Raw genomic sequence first — 17,546 nt, 5'->3', positions numbered from 1 at the left:
AGTAACATCTACCTTAACACAGCCACATTGCCATCAGAACAAATGATTGAGTGATATAGATTTGTTTACAAAAATGCTAGAGTTTCGGATTGTAGTCCAGGACTTGATCTTTACAGATGGGGTTTCCTTAAGATTTATGGAGCTTATTGATGGAGATTTTGTAAGAAATGAGTATATATTGTAGAGTATATGTCTGTAGGTTGCAAAAACTTGATTTGCCTGATATTTTGCAGGACATATAGTTCTGATGGCTTAGAATTTTATATCAGGAATTCCTTATCATTCATAAACTGATGATAAACTACCATATTACAAATGCTAACCTTAAAATATTTTTGAGAATGTAACCAATACACTATACCGAGACCAGGTCATTTTCACAAATAGAACTCTTGCTCATAGTTGCCAAACCTTAATAATTTTGAATCATAAAAATTTAAGAACAAGGTTTATAATTAATGTTGTTATATCAAGAGCTCACAATCTTCAACCTATGTGGAATAAACATTTTTAAAATCTAGAGACTTAAGAGAGGGGGAAAAAATCATGTGGGAAGAGGATGAAATTTATATCATTTCTATTATCTTGTCAGAAACAGTTTGGGGATATAAAGGACTGAGCTTTGAGTTCAAATATGACCTTAGATATTTAGTAGCTATGTTACTATGAGTAAGTTCTTTAATTGCTATTTGTCTTAGTTTCATTAACTGTGAAATGGTGTAATTATAGCACATATCCCTCATGGTTGTTGTGAATACCAAATGAAATAATATTTGTAAAGAGCTTAGTAGAGTGCCTGACACATAGTAGGTGTTTAAAAACGCTAATTCCCTCCCTTCCTAGTTGTTCCAAGAGATGCTTTCAGTGAACCTATGGAGCATGAGCACAAATTCTTCATTTCAATGAGGATGTTCAGATCAGCCATGTCTTCATTCCTCCCTAGGTTGCATACCTGACTCTCTCTATCCTTTGTTAATACAGATATTACTGTGATCAAATATTCTAATATTTCTAATAAGTCTAAATCCACAAAGATTTAGTTCCATTTCCCAAAACAAGTTGATTGATCATTAACATAAAGACAATGATCTTTAAGAAAAGATTTAGTAGACTTCAGGAAATAGTAGAAAAGATGGTATAGGAAAGCACTGCTTAAGAGAAGAATTTTGACAGTCCAAGGAGAATCCATCTCTTTAAGAAAAATAAGAGCAGAAAAAGAAGATAAACATTACTGACTAAAAAGATCTTCCTAATGACCTGAAAGATAAAAGGAAATGCCACAAAATGTGGAGAGACCAGATCATCAAAAAAAGAGCACTGAGAAATAATAAAGGCTTAAAGGAACAAGACCCAGAAAGATAAAGACAGTAAAAAGGAAAACCACATCTTAAATCAATCAAATATAAGTGAAAGATCAAGAAGAGTATTTATTCTACAGGAAGGCAATTTAATATATTTGATGCCCAAAAAAAGGAACTTGTCTTTACATGAAAAGAGAACTGAAAACAGAAGCCAACAATGTACAGATTAAAATGGCAGGAATCCAGTCTTTTGCAGAAGATGTGATGAAGCTGATAAATGTTCAGCAGCAAACCAAATTAAATTTTTAAGGAAAAATGCAGTACATAATGGATCCTCAAATATTTGTTGAATCTCTGAATAGGGAGGTTAAACTGCAAAAAAAAAAAAAGACATAGGAATGGATTTATAAGGTGCAAATGTACCTAAGCTAATAAGAATGTGATTCAAGGGGCAGCTGGGTAGCTCAGTGGACTGAGAGCCAGGCCTAGAGATGGGAGGTCCTGGGTTCAAATCTGACCTCAGATACTTCCTAGCTGTGTGACCCTGGGCAAGTCACTTAACCCCCATTGCCTAGCCCTTACCACTCTTCTGCCTTGGAACCAATACACAGTATTGATTCCAAGATGGAAGGTAGGGGTTTAAAAAAAAAGAATGTGATTTAAAAAGATCAATCAAACTTCTAAGAGTCATTCATTTACCATTTATTATGCACCAAAAATAAGCATAGAATGATGCTAAGTTCTGAGGAGAACAGAAAGATGAAAAAGATCAAATCCCCCCTTTCATGGAGTTTGAATCCTAGTTGGGAAATAAGATACCATTTTAGAATCAATATTGTATATTGGTTCCAATACAGAAGAATGGTAGAGGTTAGGCAATGGAGATAAAATAATTTGTCCAGGCTCACACAGCAAGTAAGTGTTTGAGGTCATATTTGAACCCAGGAACTCACATCTCTGGGTTTGGCTCTCTGTCCATGGAGCCACCTGGCTGTCCACAGACTCATAGGAATTAATGCAGAGTAGAGTGAGAAGAGCCAGGCTAACGATTTATACAGTAACAATGACATTGTAAAGAAAAATACTTTTGAGTTACTTAAGAATTCAGACCAATGCAATGAAAAATAACTATTCCAGAAGACCCATGATCTTCCAGGTAAACATGGTGGCAGTCTAGATTCAAGATTCATCGTCTCCTCAGCACCCACCGATATAGACTACCTCAAAAGACCAAAAAAAAAAAAAACAAACAAAAAAAAAACAAATTCATAAGAACGAAGGGACTCTACAGTAGGGCACAGCATTGAAGGTATGTGGGATTTGGGCATTTCCACATTATAAGGGGGTAAAAAAGCTCCCACCAAAACACGAGCTAATTTACCCTCTCCCACCCCACCTACGGAGCCAGAGTCAGAGCCAACATTCACTAGAATCAGCAAGTGAGTGAGGGACACCTCTAGAGTGAGTAAGGGGCACATCTAGGTCCTTGGGAGCTGACTAACACCAACAAAGACCTACCCCTGAGGGCAGCTACACCTGAAACCCCAGCAGGCTGAAGAGCATAGACCATTGGCACTTGCAGGAAGATAGCACAGAGAAGGGCAGCAAATAGCAGAAGCTGCAGAGATTCGAGAGCTTGCCTCAGGCAAAATCCTTGCTCCTTAACTCCATACACAGAGAGCCTGCTCATCTCACTCATATTTCTGACTAAAAAGGGAAGGAAAATCCTCCACAGTGATGGCAAATTGTGCCCAGGAACAACAACCTCCCTCCACCAAAAAAACAAAACAAAACAAAATAAGAAGAGGGTGTTGACCCTGGAAAATTTTTAAGGAGGAGAAACTCAGACTACAGAAGAAATAGAGGAGGAAATTCAAATAAAAAAAACGGAAATTGTCCATAAGCTCTTGAAGAATTTAAATTGGAGCTTATCAAAAAGATGGAAGCCTTCTGGAAAGAAAAGTGGGAAATAGTTCAAAGAGAAAATAACAGTTTAAAGGACAAGAACTCCCAATTGGGGAAATAGCTGGAAGCCACGAAAAGCAGGATAGACCAAACTGAAAAGGAAAACCAGTCTTTAAAATCCAGAATTAGGCAATGAGAAGACAATGATCTTGTGCAAAAGCAAGAATTAATAAAGCAAGGTCAAAAGACTGGCAATAAAAGAAAACATATAATATCTCACTGAGCAGATGACAGATCAGGAAAACAGATCATGATGAGACAATTTAAGATCATCCAAGAAAACTGCCCTGATGTTCTTGAACAAGGGGACAAAATAGACATTGAAAGAGTTCATACAACACCCTCTATGCTAAACCCCCAAAAGACAACTCCCAGGAATGTAATTGCCAAATTACAGAGCTTTCAAGCTAAGGAGAAAATTCTACAAGAAGCCCAAATGAGACAATTCAGATACCAAGGAGCACCAATCAGGATCACACAAGACCTGGCAGCTTCCACACTAATGGACCACAAGGCCAGGAGCATGGTATTCAGAAAGGCAAGAGAACTGGGTCTTCAACCAAGGATCACCTATCCATCTAAACTGACTATATACTTCCAGGGGAAAGTTTGGGCATTCAACAAAATAGAAGATTTCCAAGTATTTATAAAGACAAGACCAGAACTAAGTGGAAAGTTTGATATCCAAACACAAAGATCAAGAAAAACATGAAAAGGTAAATAAGAAAGAGAGGGAAAGGGGGGAAAATGTTTTTTTTTTTTTAATTCAGAAGACTCGTGATGAAATATGATACTTCTTGACAAAAGAATAAAAGATATAAGGTACAGAATGAAACATAAGTTTTTATAAATGATAAATGTTTATGTGGATTTGCTCTTGCTTGACTATGTTTATTTGTTTCAAGAATTATAGTTTTCCCTTTTTATTTGTTAAAGGGATTCTGAAAGGAAAGGGGAGCTAGTAATGATGTGACAAAAGAAAATAAAGAAAATAAAGAGAATCATCAAATTTTTTTTAATGCACATAAGAGAACAGAAGGAAGATTAGAGGGAAACACAATCAGGACAGCTTTGAAAGTAACATATTTAATTCATTGTGTTATTTTTTTAAAAGCAAGCAGTATGAAATAGAAGTTTACAGTATCAGAAGAAATATTCTTTTTCTGTTCTATTTTGCATATGGAAATGTGCTTTTTTTGGAGGTATCCTTTAAAAAAAACAAACAAAAACAAAAACCTACACAATGTAATTGGTCCCAAGACAGAAGATTTGTAAAGTTTAGGCAGTGGGCATTAAGTGACTTGCCCTGGGTCACACAGCCAGGAAGTTTCTGAGGTTAGATTTGAACCCAAGACTAAAGTCTTTAGGCCTGGCTTATTCACTGAGTCACCTAGTTTCCCCCATTCATTAAATTCTGATCTCTAGCTTTTAACTTGCAGGAAATACTTTTTGAATCTTCTTTCTGGAAAAACTTGGATCCAGTTCTTCCATTTTCCTTTACAGAGATATTTTTGTATGAGTAACTATTTTCTCTTTCAAAATAAAAAATCCTGGTAATTGACTGATGATGCAGTCAATGGACTTGATATTGAGTTTTGTGAACCTGTTACCATTCAGTTGTTTGTGGATTAAGAGTTGCTTGATTAAAGAGTAATTATGTTCATAATCTAGTCCATGAACCATAGCAATTACCTTAAGTTAATGCAAAACATATTAGTATGACCGAGTATCAGTTGTGTACAAAGCTAGAAAACTGCCAGTTTATCCAGGAAGAAATGAAATTCTTTGGTCCATATAATAAAATTCCCAGGAATGAGAATGGAACCCAAGCTTGAAGGCCGTTCTCACTCATGCATCCCCTAAAACTCTACTGAAACTACAAGATTTCCTGTAGCCAGTAGTCAACCTTGCATAATCATTACTAAACATTCCTCTCACTGACATCTTGAAAAACTCTTAAAAGTTTCTAGGGTCTGGAAAGAGCTAAAAGCACATTTAATGGACTCAAGAGGCACTTAAGCATCATTTCCTTTATGACCTAGCCTGATTCTTGACATCATTTCATAGTGGAAGAGATGGTAGGAGCTATAGGGGCCATATGACTACTCTGGAGTATGCTCCAGGCAGACTAGCCTGCCCACTGGTTGTTCAAAGAAATTAAAATTCTAACTTCTGGTTTTGTACACCAGTCTTTAAAATGTGCACTGCCTCAGATCCACTTCTTTGAATCCTCAGCTTCCTCGAAGGCTCAACTCCAGGGCTACCCCCTGCACAAAAAAAAAAACAAACAAAAACAAAAACAAAAAAAGCAACTTTCTTCAGTATCCTACTTTTTAGAACACTCTCTCTCTCCAAAAGTATATTGTATTTAATCATTCGTTTCAGTAGAATGCAAGCTATTTGAGCAAAAACAAAAACTATTTATTTTTGTCCCCCTGTATTTTCAGTGCATAGGTCCCTGTAAATAGCAAATACTAACTAAATATTTGCTTTGTTGAAGCAAATTAAATAGCAAATACCTTATTCTTTTTATTAAAAAAGGCAAATTCTAGTACTTTAAATTTTTCATAGATAAATGTCTTTCAATGGAGTAGAAAAAAGATGGGTTCAAAGTTCATAGATCATAGAGTCACAGATTTGTAGCTGGAAGGGAAATTTGAAGTCATTTATTCCAACCCATCATTTTGTAGATAATATACCTAGATATATCTCTAGTATGAGCAGGGTGGACAGTAATAATGGAAAGGAATAAAGCCTCCAGATAATGTAACTGACTAAACATCTCCAAATAAATACTAGAAAGCAAAGGAAAATAAAGTGCCATCTGATGGGGTAGGTCTTTGTGAATTCTCAAGAGATCAGGGAACCACTTTAGAATCTTCCAAAATGATTCAAAAAAGAAAGAATAGTGAAAGAATTTATGCATGGTATATATAAATGGCAGAATAAAACCTTGAATTTATAGTAGTAAATCTCATCTCCCTAAACAGAGAGAAAATGGTAAGATGACACATTGCACCCCTTTTAGTTTAGTTTAGTTTAGTTTAGTTTAGTTTAGACTGGAAATGCAAAAACAGAAGTGGACAATTTAGAAGAAGAGAAACAAAAAGCAACAAAGATAAAGGAAAATATTGTCTCTATATGAATAAAACATATTGATCTCAAAGACAGAACACATAGACAATTTAAAGATCATGGGTCCCCCAATCACAAGTCCAAAACTATAGTGCAATTCATGAAATACTGCTCCCCAAATGTCTAAACTAGAAAACAAAGAGCTAATTGAAAGAATCCAGTTTATCTCTCCAAATTCCACAATCTTATACTTGCAATAGACATATAATAGTTAATTTTATAATTCCAATTACACATATCAAACTCTGCAAGCAACCAGGAGAAAGACCTTCAAATACAAAGGAAAGAAATTAAAATAAAACAAGATTATTTTGCACCTATCAGAAACTGCAGAAAGGAAAACTACAAGATCAAGATGCAAATTAAATGACATATTCTGCAATCCTAAACCTGATCAACACTGAGAAAAGATGAATGTTTGATATCACATGAGCAAAAAGATGGAGGAATGGGAACACACAGAGGAAATGGGAGGAGAGAAAGAGTTGAGATAATAGAGAAGGGGAAGAGATTGACCTTCCCCTCTCTTCCTTTTGGGGGAAGGTAACCCAGTCTTTTCTCCCTGAGGGAAGGAGTATGTCTTCTCAGAGGAAGGTTATGGGAGATGGGGGATAACAGCTAGAGGTATACGCTTTGGTAAGATGACACACTGCACCCTTTTTAGTTTCAGCTATTCTTTTTTTTTAAAATATATTTTATTTGATCATTTCCAAGCATTATTCGTTAAAGACATAAATCATTTTCTTTTCCTCCCCCCCACCCCCCATAGCCGACGCGTAAGTCCACTGGGCATTAGATGTTTTCTTGATTTGAACCCATTGCTTTGTTGATAGTATTTGCATTAGAGTGTTCATTTAGAGCCTCTCCTCTGTCATGTCCCCTTAACCGCTGTATTCAGGCAGTTGCTTTTCCTCGGTGTTTCCATTCCCATAGTTTATCCTTTGCTTATGAATATGTTTCAGCTATTCTTGAGAGGCAGGATGGACTCTTCTGCCTCTGGATCCTTCAGATACATCAACTGCCATTTCCCTCCGAAACCCTGGATCACTCCACAGCCCAGGAGAGATAGTTGCTCCTTGGGTCTATTTGTTTGGATCACTGGGATCCTGGGCTAACCCTTCTTTTTGGGTAGAGGTATATTTCTCCCCAAATCTTCAGCCCCTTTTCCTAGTATTAGCAACTAGCCAGAACTAATTCTAAGTAGTAGACAATTTATTTGGGTTTTCACACAGGGAAGGACAGGGAAGGGGTCAGGTAAGAGAAATGGGTGAGCACGAAGCCCTACTGATTTGTCCCCTATCCCCCTCCAACGTTTCAAAGTTCATTGACTCCTCTTCTGGCCAGTTGATGGCTTGGTCCCTACTCTTGTGCTAAGTAGCTTGAGTACTGGAGTTGAGGAACAATTTAGGGAGAGAGATGGAGAATGAGATCCTTGGAAAGAGAATCTCAGTGGATGGCTTTTGTCAAGTTCCTCTCCACAATATTCACTGATGACTCTGAGCTGTTGTTGAGAGCTGATTGAGAGATATCCAGGGGTTCACAGGGAAATAATTGATCTGCAGAGTGACCCAAGCTTCTTTCTAGACTGAGAGAGCTGCTTCTTCTCCCTGGATTCTAGCTGGAAGAAGTGAAGGAGTGATTACCAGTTGGAGTTCTGCAAGCTTCTGATTCTCTGACTGGAATCTTGAATTTTTCTTCTTGTACCTTCCCTGCTCTCTCTCTGTAGCTAATTTCTGTCAGAGATTTCTCCTTGAACAAACCGGATAAATTCCTTTCTTACACTTACTAGAGAACTAAAGAACAGAAGGATTAGGGCATCAACATAGGGTGTAAGCCTTGGTGAAAGAGCACATCTTCCAGCTGGGGTGAGTTTTGATTACCCTAAGGTCAGTTGGTGCAGATACTTAGACTGGTATACCATGAATTGCCCAGTGTAGAAGAAGGTTGAGATGCTTTGAGATCCAGTACTTAAGGAAATCATTATCACAGGGACCAGAATTTAAAAAAAATTAATATAAGCAGATAAATGAACAGGGAAAACAATAACAACAGAAGGGAATATGACCTCCAGCTCTAGTAAATGAGTTAAGGCATCAATGGATAAATACAACAAAAAAAGGAAAATGATTCAACACTTAATGTGACAGAAGACTGTGGAAGGTGAGGAAAACACAGAAACATAGCATTCTGTTCCTTCATGGTTCAAAAGAGAAATGGGCAGGATAGGAAAAAAAAAAACTGGGATCTATAATGTCAAGTCTCTCTAGAGAAAGGAAAGGGAGAACCATAGATTGGGAATGAAAACATACAGAAGTGAAGAACAATCTAGAAGAAGAGAAGCATAAAATAATAATATTAAAAAGAAAATATGGTCTTATCCAAGCAAAATATATGGCTCTTGAAGACAGGATGCATAGCAACAATCTAAGGATCATACACTTCCAGAAGAATGTGACAGGACAAAAAAATCTTAACACCACAACAAAGGAAATATAGAAGAGGACTTCTTATAATTTTGAAGATAGAAAATGAAATACTAATTGAAAGAATTCACAGGTCACCCCACAAAACAATCCCAATGTGCAAACTCCAAGATACATAATGATTAAATTTAACAAATCACATGAGAAACAAGTTATTCAAGCCATCAGAAGAAAGGTTCAAATAAATATTCAAATAAAAGAAGGGAATTTCAAAGAATGCTAGACTATTCTGTGCCCACCCAAAACTTGGGAGGGAAGGGGATAAAGTGTTCCAGAGAGCAATGGAGCTCAGGCTATAGTCCAGAGAATTTACCCTGTAGATTTAAACTTCGTCATAAATGACAAAGAAGATGGACATTTAATAATAAAGAAGCATTTGAAACATTTTAGAAAGAAAACAAGAACTGAAAAGTTTATTTCCTTCTCAACCATACCAATCAAAAGAAATTCAGAAGGAGTGAATAAATGCAACAGCAAAGGACAGCAAAAGCAAAAGAATGTTAGAAAAGATGTCAGTAAAAGACCTTTATATTTTTTTGTACACAAAAAGACAGGGATGAAGTCCAATGGAGAAAACAGTGACTAGGAGAGCATGGGACACTGGATAGAACAAGTTGACACCCTTGGATAGGATGTCAAGCCCATGAAGTTGGGTCGTTTTTGTTTTTAACAATAGTACATTAAAACCTGATGCAATTCATGAAAGTGTGGCAAGAACTAGGGAGATAAAGAAGAATGTGGTTGTACTAAGGGAAAATCAAGAATTCCCATTATAAGGAGAAGATGCCCCCTCTGGTAGGACAGATAAGTGGTTGGAGTCAGGAAGTCAGAAAGACTTGAATACAAATTTGTCCTTAGACATTTACTAGTTATGTGACCCTGAGCAAAACACTTAACCTATGTGTCTCCGTTTCCTCATCTGTAAAATGAGCTGAAGAAGGAAATGTCAAACTACTCCAAGATCTTTGCCAAGAAAACTCGGAATGGGGACAAGAAGAGTTAGACACAACTAAAATGACTCAACAACAATAACAACAAAAATCCTCGTGGTTTCAGAAAGATAAGAGCCTCCATAGAGGTGGATGAGGAGGAAGTAGAAGCACTTGAAAAAAGGGAGAAAGAAAGGAGGACTTGTTTTGGTAGTGAGAAGGGAAGCCTGGTGAGGGACTGTATTGGACCAGACTATCATGTAGTCAGGGGCAAGTTAATTTCAGAATCCAGGCTTTCTGACTCAGGCATATTTGTCTCATCAATATACTCTCCTATCTCTCACAACAAGCTACCAAGTAGTTTCCAAGGAGTAGAAAAGTGCTACTTCCTTCTCTTTCCCATTTACTGACCTTCTGGGAAAAAAAATGCAAATAGAACCAGTTATTCAGGGGCATCTAGGTGGTGCAGTGGCTATAATACCAGTTCTGGAATCAGGAAGACTCATCTTCTTGAGTTCAAATCTGGCCTCAGACACTTACTAGCTGTGCGAATCTGGGCAAAATACTTAATTGTGTTTGCCTCGATCTCCTCATCTGTAAAATGAGCTGGAGAAGGAAATGGCAAACCACTCCAGTATCTTTGCCAAGAAAAGCCCAAATGAGGAGTCAGACATGACTGAAACAACTGAAGAACAACAACAAAAAGGTATTCTATAGGCCACCAAGCAAATCTCACTTACCCTCAATGTCTGTCCAACCCTCAGAACAAGTTAAATACAATGAACAAGAATCCTGGTATTTTGTTGAGTTGCAAGTGGTAAAGGCTGCCAAAAATCCCCAACATCCTCTGTGCCATTTATTTCTTTTGAGCTCAGTGTCTGAAACATGCAACTAGTTAAATGGGTTCTGTGTTCCTTGTTCTTTCTGAGAGTTCACAGAAAACCCTCTGAAACTTATAACACTGTGCTTGACAGAGAAATAAAGCAGAGCAATTTTAATCCATAATCCACAACTAAGTACCTTTAAGATGCTTAGCATTATAGCAATTATTACTTACTCAAGGTAATGAAATCTTTCTCTATCTCATCCTTCCTTCCTTCCTTCCTTCTGTGAATGAAGCTGTCATGGGAATAGATATGATAATCATACTTTTTTCAGCATGATCTAATGGGGGAAGGAGGTTTAAATGGAGGAGGAGGACAGGAAACCAGAATGTAGCAGCAGAATCTAGCTTTGTTTCCTGAAGGCTCTTTTATAGTCTTTCGTTTTATTCTTTACTCCCTCTCGTGTTTTATTATTTTCTCAGTCTTTTCAAATTGTTTGTTGCCAGAAAATGTTTAAATTCTGACAAAATGCCATAGAAAGAAAGGATCCCCTTTAAGCCATGGCTGATGAATGACAGAATCCTGAATTTAATAGTAGATTTCAGGTTCCTTTGCTCCTAATAACTACTCTCATGAGAGCAATGGACAGCTAGGTGGCATGGTGGTAGAGCACTGGGCCTAGAGTCAGGAAAATCTGAGTTCAAATCTAGCTTTAGGCACTTACTAGCTGTGTGACCCTGGACAAGACGTTTAACCCTGTTTGCCTCAGATTCCTCATCTGTAAAATAACCTGGGGAAGGAAACAGCAAACCATTACCAAGAAAACTACAAAGACTTAAACATGACTGAAAAATGTAAAAAAAGAACATGAAAGTAATTGGTCCAGGAAAAGCTCAAGTTCATTTTTTCCTTATCAATTTTCTTTTTTCCATTTTATCTTGAGCAAAGTCATAACTACAAGTTGTTGAATCTGAGGTAATTAATGAGGCAATGTTTTGGTCTTGGAATTACCTAGGGCCATGTTGGAGAACCTATGGCATGTGTGCCAGAGGGGGATGCTCTGTTCCCCCTCACTACATGCATGTGAGTACATTTGTCACATGACTCACCCCTCTGCCCAGGAGCCCAATGGGAGTGCTTCCTCTCTCCCCTGTCTGGGGTAAGGGGTGGGGCTCACATGTGATGTGAGAGTTGCAGTTCACCATCACTGAGTCCTAGAGTAGAGATCAAGGGTAACTTGGTAAATGTTTTAACTGACTCTCAGAAAATATAAGGCTTTAAAAGTTTAATCTACATTATTAACAATTTTTCCACTGCTTTCTTCACTCTAGACCATCAAAAAAAAAAAAAAAACAAAACCAACAAATCATGCCCTGATTTTTAGCTTTTAAAGATTTCTGAAGTTTTTACACTAAAAATTAAAAACTAGCTGTGAGTTGGCTTGAGAAGACTCCAGCACATCCATGGTGCAGACTCTTGTGGGGAAAAAAAGAGGTTTCTAATTTGCTGAAGAGAGAGAAAGTCTGATAAAATGAAGTGCTTGCTGCTTTTGGAGCAAATAGGGCAGAAGGAGCATGCCTTATCAGGGCAGCAGTGGATTGAGAGCCAGACCTGGGTTCAAATGTGATCTCAGATACTTCCTTGCTGTGTGACTCAGGCTAAGTCACTTAACCACCATTGCCTAGCCCTTATCTATTGTTTTTCTGCCTTGGATCCAATATTTAGCATCGATTCTAAGACAGAAGGTTAGGGTTAATAAAAAAGGAACAAATCTGGAAGAGTGTGCTGGGAACCAACTTCTATTGGGTCATGAGCACTTATTAAGTTTTCAGTCTAAGCACCTACACCTTGCAAATCAGCAAATGCTACTATTCAGGTCTTAATTCATTTTGTTTTGCTCATCATCTTGACTCAAGAAAGTGATCGACAATGTAGTAATAATATAGATTAAATCTAAGGGTGTGCCATGTGTAAATTTTTTATGAAACTCCATGTTTAAACATTTACTAGCACAGCACCGAAACCTTAGCATTGGTGCCTTCTCCTTTTCCTGTCCTGGGACAAATCTCTAGTCATTCCATGATGGAATAGCTCTAATTATGAAAATCAATCTGCCTATCTTTACAGCCCTTGGAAAAAAGAGTGCAAGGCTTTTGCAGGTTAAAGGTAACCGATGACTAGAGACCCTCAAAAACAAAATTAGCTTAGGCAATATTTTTGCTGACTTAATTTTTAAGTTACTGCTTTCTAAGTTTATGGGAAAAGCTATTCATGAACACAAACAGGTGTGTTTACAAGTGGAAACCAAGTAGTTGGTTACAGGGGTCCTCATTTAGCATATGATTAAGTGTTGATTATGTATGCAGATTTGAACATTAAAATTTGTCTGCAGACACAGGCAATTCTGAAATTGTGCTTCTGAATGTTGCTGTTTATGCACAGTTGTAGTATATTTACATTACTCCATCAGGAGTTGGATTTTCTCACACATGGGAATGTCTTTAGAAATCTAGAGAGGGGAAAAAAAAGAAAAAGTTCTTCTTTATGATGTAAATCCTATGCCTCCATTTGCCAAGAATAAAAGGGTGGTTAGATAAAAGGGAAATGTTCCTTAATTATCAATTATCTTTTAAATTGTCTTGCCCATACGAGAGTGGTGTGGTGGAGCTTTTCATGGAGCAATCTATATGCTGGAGGTACTGGCAGAGTGTTATCGGAATCAGCTTTATAGTTCGGAGGCATCTGGTGAAGTGGGATTGGGTATTGTTGTTTCTAAATCAACTAAATGCTTGGCTGTGCTGAGATCCAAGAATAATTGTAAGAGAAATGAATGAAGGTTTTCTTTAAGGAATGTGAGTGTCCTGAACCAGGCTTTTGATGTTCAGGGTCTTTTTACCCTCTCATAGAACATGCCAGTAGGGTGTTCAGACACTTTGGGAGACCCAGCCAATGAGAGAAAAAGGTGGGGGGATGGTTTGGGCAGAAAGGAAATATCAGTGCTTCTTCTCCCTCTACCACTATGGAAAATGAAGTGCTTTTCCCCCCATGTGGACTTCATCAATGTGTAGCCCTTCCCTCCATAGTCACTGCAGTGGAGACTTGTGGGGCTTCTGGGAAGGGAATGACACTCCCTTATTTACTAAGAGATCCTCAAGGTTCCAGGAGCACTGAGGATCAAATGATAAACACTCTTTAAGCATAATCCCATTCTCAAAGCCCTCTGATATGGAATTCTGTAGTGGAGATCACTGCCTTTGCCTGTGGGAGTGGGGGAGCATAAGTAACTCCTACTGCCAGGTACTGCCACAGGGGCTATGAAAATAATTGGGAAGAATGAAATACTTGCTGGAAAGAGCTTGCCTTCTCATTTAGAGAATTTGAAGGAGGAGGAAGAGGAGGAGAGGAGAGTTGGCACAGCCCCTGAGACAGAAAGTTAGGAAAGCATGTAGAAAAATAAGACCAATATGGTGGCTGAGCATGGAAATGGAAAGAGATGAAAGTAGATCCCAAAAGATCGGAGTAGAAAATAGATGGGGTCAAACAGGGTAATTATAGTTGATGAGATGATTGAACTTTTCCTCCTCTACATCCCTAGAAGTCACTTTAGATAAACTCTTTGCCTGTCCAACCACTTTCATCTCCTGTTTTCACTTCTAAGAATGGGAGGAGAAGCGCCCACCCTTCCACTGCTATACTGTAGTCTACTATTGTTATTTTATTGTTTCCTCCTGTGCCATTTGAAGTTGCTATTAAAATATATGGCCATTCCAAGACAATAAGTATATAGTTTAAGATTGCGAGAAGGGAGACTAATTCCAAAAAGAGAAATTCTCCTCAGCTCAGACTGAGGCAAGAGCCTGCTGATTTGAGAGAATGGCTGCAAATTGTATAACCTTTAAGTTTATTCTTACCTGGACTGTTTTTGAACCTGGGGTGAGACTTGCCAGAGAAATGAGTCAATAGCAGTCAATTAGTGTGGTCCCCTAAGCATATGGTACTAACCAACACTTCACTTGACTATATAGGGGTTCATCTGGGTTTTGAACCTGTGATCTCTAGATATAAGTATAAAAATAATCAATTGATTTGTTTATTATATTAAATTTCCAAGGAACCTCCTTTTCTCTTTCCCCTCCCTGCACTAAAGAAGGCATCATTTGATTAAAAAAGGACATATAAAACTATGTCTTGCTTATTTCTTTTTATTAGGTCTTCCTTTAGAAGACACACACAAATAATTTTTAAGCAGTATGTTGCTGTATATATAATGTCCTCTTGGTTCTGTCCATTTTACTTTTCATGATTTCATGTGGGTTCTTCCATGTGTTTTTAAATTTAATCTGCTTGTCATTTCTTATAGCAAAGTAGTATTCCATCACGATGCCCCAATTGATGGACATTCCTTTAATTTCTAGAGCTGCTATAAATATTTTAGAACATTTAGCTTCTTTTCCCTTTTCCTTTATCACCATAGGAAACAAACTTAATAGTGGTGCTACTGAGTCAAAAGACATGCATAGTTTGCTTGGTTTTTGTTTTTTTTCCCCACTTTTAGGGCATTATTTCATGTTGCCCTCCAAAATGATTGGATCAGTTCACAGTTCTACAAACTGTATTATTGTCCCCATTTTTCCACATCCCCTCCAACATTGATCATTTTACCCTTTTATCATTTTGGCTAATCTGGTAGTGTAAGATGATATCTTTGAGTTTTCTTTTTTAAATCCTTACCTTCCATCTTAGCATCAGTACTGTGTATTAGTTCCAAGACAGTAAAGCAGTAAAGGCTAGGCAATGGGGGGTTGGGGGGCATAAGTGACTTTGCCCAGGGTCACAGAGCTAGCAATTGTGTGAAGTCACATTTGAACCCAAGACCTAATATCTCTAGACCTAGCTCCAGAATTGTTTTGATTTCCATTTCTCTAATCAACAATGTTTTGAAACATTTTAGCATATAGCTATATATAGTTTTAATTTCTTCATTCAAAAACTGTTCACATCTTTTTACTATCAAGCTGGGGAATGACACATATTCTTGTAAATTTGATGAAGTTCTCTATATATTTTAGATATGAGACCTCTATCTCAGAACCTGTCTATATCTTTCCCACCCAATTTACTACTTTCCTTCTAATCTTGGAAACATTAATTTTATTTGTACAAAACCTTAATTAATGTATTAAAAAATTATTTCTTTTATATCCCACAATGCTTTCTATCTTATTTTTTCATAAAATTTTCTCCTATACATAAAACTGATAAGTAATAGGTTTCCTGTTCTTGTAACTTGCTTATGATATCTCCCTTTATGTCTAGGTCTTGTATCTATTTTGATCTTTTCTTGGTAAATGGTTTAAGATATTGGCTGAGATCTAGTTTATGTGCCATAATGCTTTCTAATTTTCCTAATAAATTTTACCAAGCAACAAATTCTTATTCCCAAAACTTGAATCCTTACTTTTATCAAACACAAGGTTATTATAATCTTTTATGACTCTTTGTTCTATATCTGTTCCATTTCATTGATCTACTTTTCTTTTTTTTTAATTAGTACCAGATAGGTTTGATCATTACTGCTTTATAATACATTTTAAATTCTGGTACTTCTAGAGCTACTTCCTTCACCTTTTTCATTAATTCCTTTGATACTCGACTTTTTGTTCTTCCAAATGCATTTTGTTATTATTTTTAAAGCCCAATAAAATAATTTTTGGTAATTTGATTGCAATGGCATTGAATAAGTAGATTAGTTTAAGCAGAACTATCATTTTAATATTGACTCTGACCACCAATAAATAATATTTTTACAGTTACTTAAATCTGACTTTATATAAAAATATTTTATAATTATGTTCATGTAGTTTCTGAACTTGTTTTGGCAGGAATGCTGCAAGACATTTTATTTTATCCATAGTTTTTTTAAATGGATTACATCCTATTATCTCTTCTTGCAGGATTTTGATTGTGATATATACAAATGTTGGTGATTTATATGGGTTTCTTTTATATCCTGCTACTCTGCTAAAATTATTGAGAGCAATATTAATTTTAGTTGATTATTTAGGATTTTCCATATACATACCATCATATCATTTATGAAAAGAGATAGTTTTATTTACCTCTTTGCCCATTCTGATTCCTTCAATTTCTTTTTATTCTCTTATTGCTAGCACTTCTAATACAATAATAAATAATATTGGTGATAATGGACATCCTTGTTGCACTGCTTTTCTTATAGGGAAGGCTTCTAACATCCCCATTACAGATAATGTTTGCTGATGGTTTTTTATATATAATATACAGCCATCAAATAACCCTATTCTTGATCAAAGACTTTGTGTTTCCCTCTCTGTGCTATATTTGTTTTACACAAGCATGCTAATGGTTCTTTCTTCTTTTTTTTAACACCCATATTATTAATATATCACTAAAATTGTTTGTGATTTTCTAGAAAGGGGAAGGAGGAAGAAGGGAGGTTAGGATGTTAATCTGTAATTGAACATCTCTTCATGCTCTGCATAGGTATTAAGTATCTCCAGGATTTTTATAAAGAGTTGGGATCAAGTCTAAGGACAGGTAATTCTGGGACTCTAATAGGGCTCTATCTCCCCTTATCTCACACTTCCTATGATTGGTTATCACTGAGAGTCAGGAGGCTCAAATTCTATCAGCTCTTTTCCTTCCCTTTTCTGAGTCTCAGATTGATCGTATGAGAAATTCAATAAATATTTATTAAATAAGCCTTCCTTCATGGAGCTTATTGTCAAGTATGGGAAGAAGACCCAAACACATTTATCAAAGGCAGAATCATGAGGGAATACTAATAACAATATTGATATAGCACTTTTAGGTTGACTAAGTCTCTTACATATATTATATCAATTGATTTAATTTGATTTGAAGGGTCTA

This window comes from Monodelphis domestica, chromosome 4, assembly GCF_027887165.1.
Source record: "Monodelphis domestica isolate mMonDom1 chromosome 4, mMonDom1.pri, whole genome shotgun sequence".
NCBI classification, from domain to species: Eukaryota; Metazoa; Chordata; class Mammalia; order Didelphimorphia; family Didelphidae; genus Monodelphis; species Monodelphis domestica.
The sequence above is the reverse complement of the archived record's forward strand: the minus strand, read 5'-3'. Positions refer to the sequence as shown.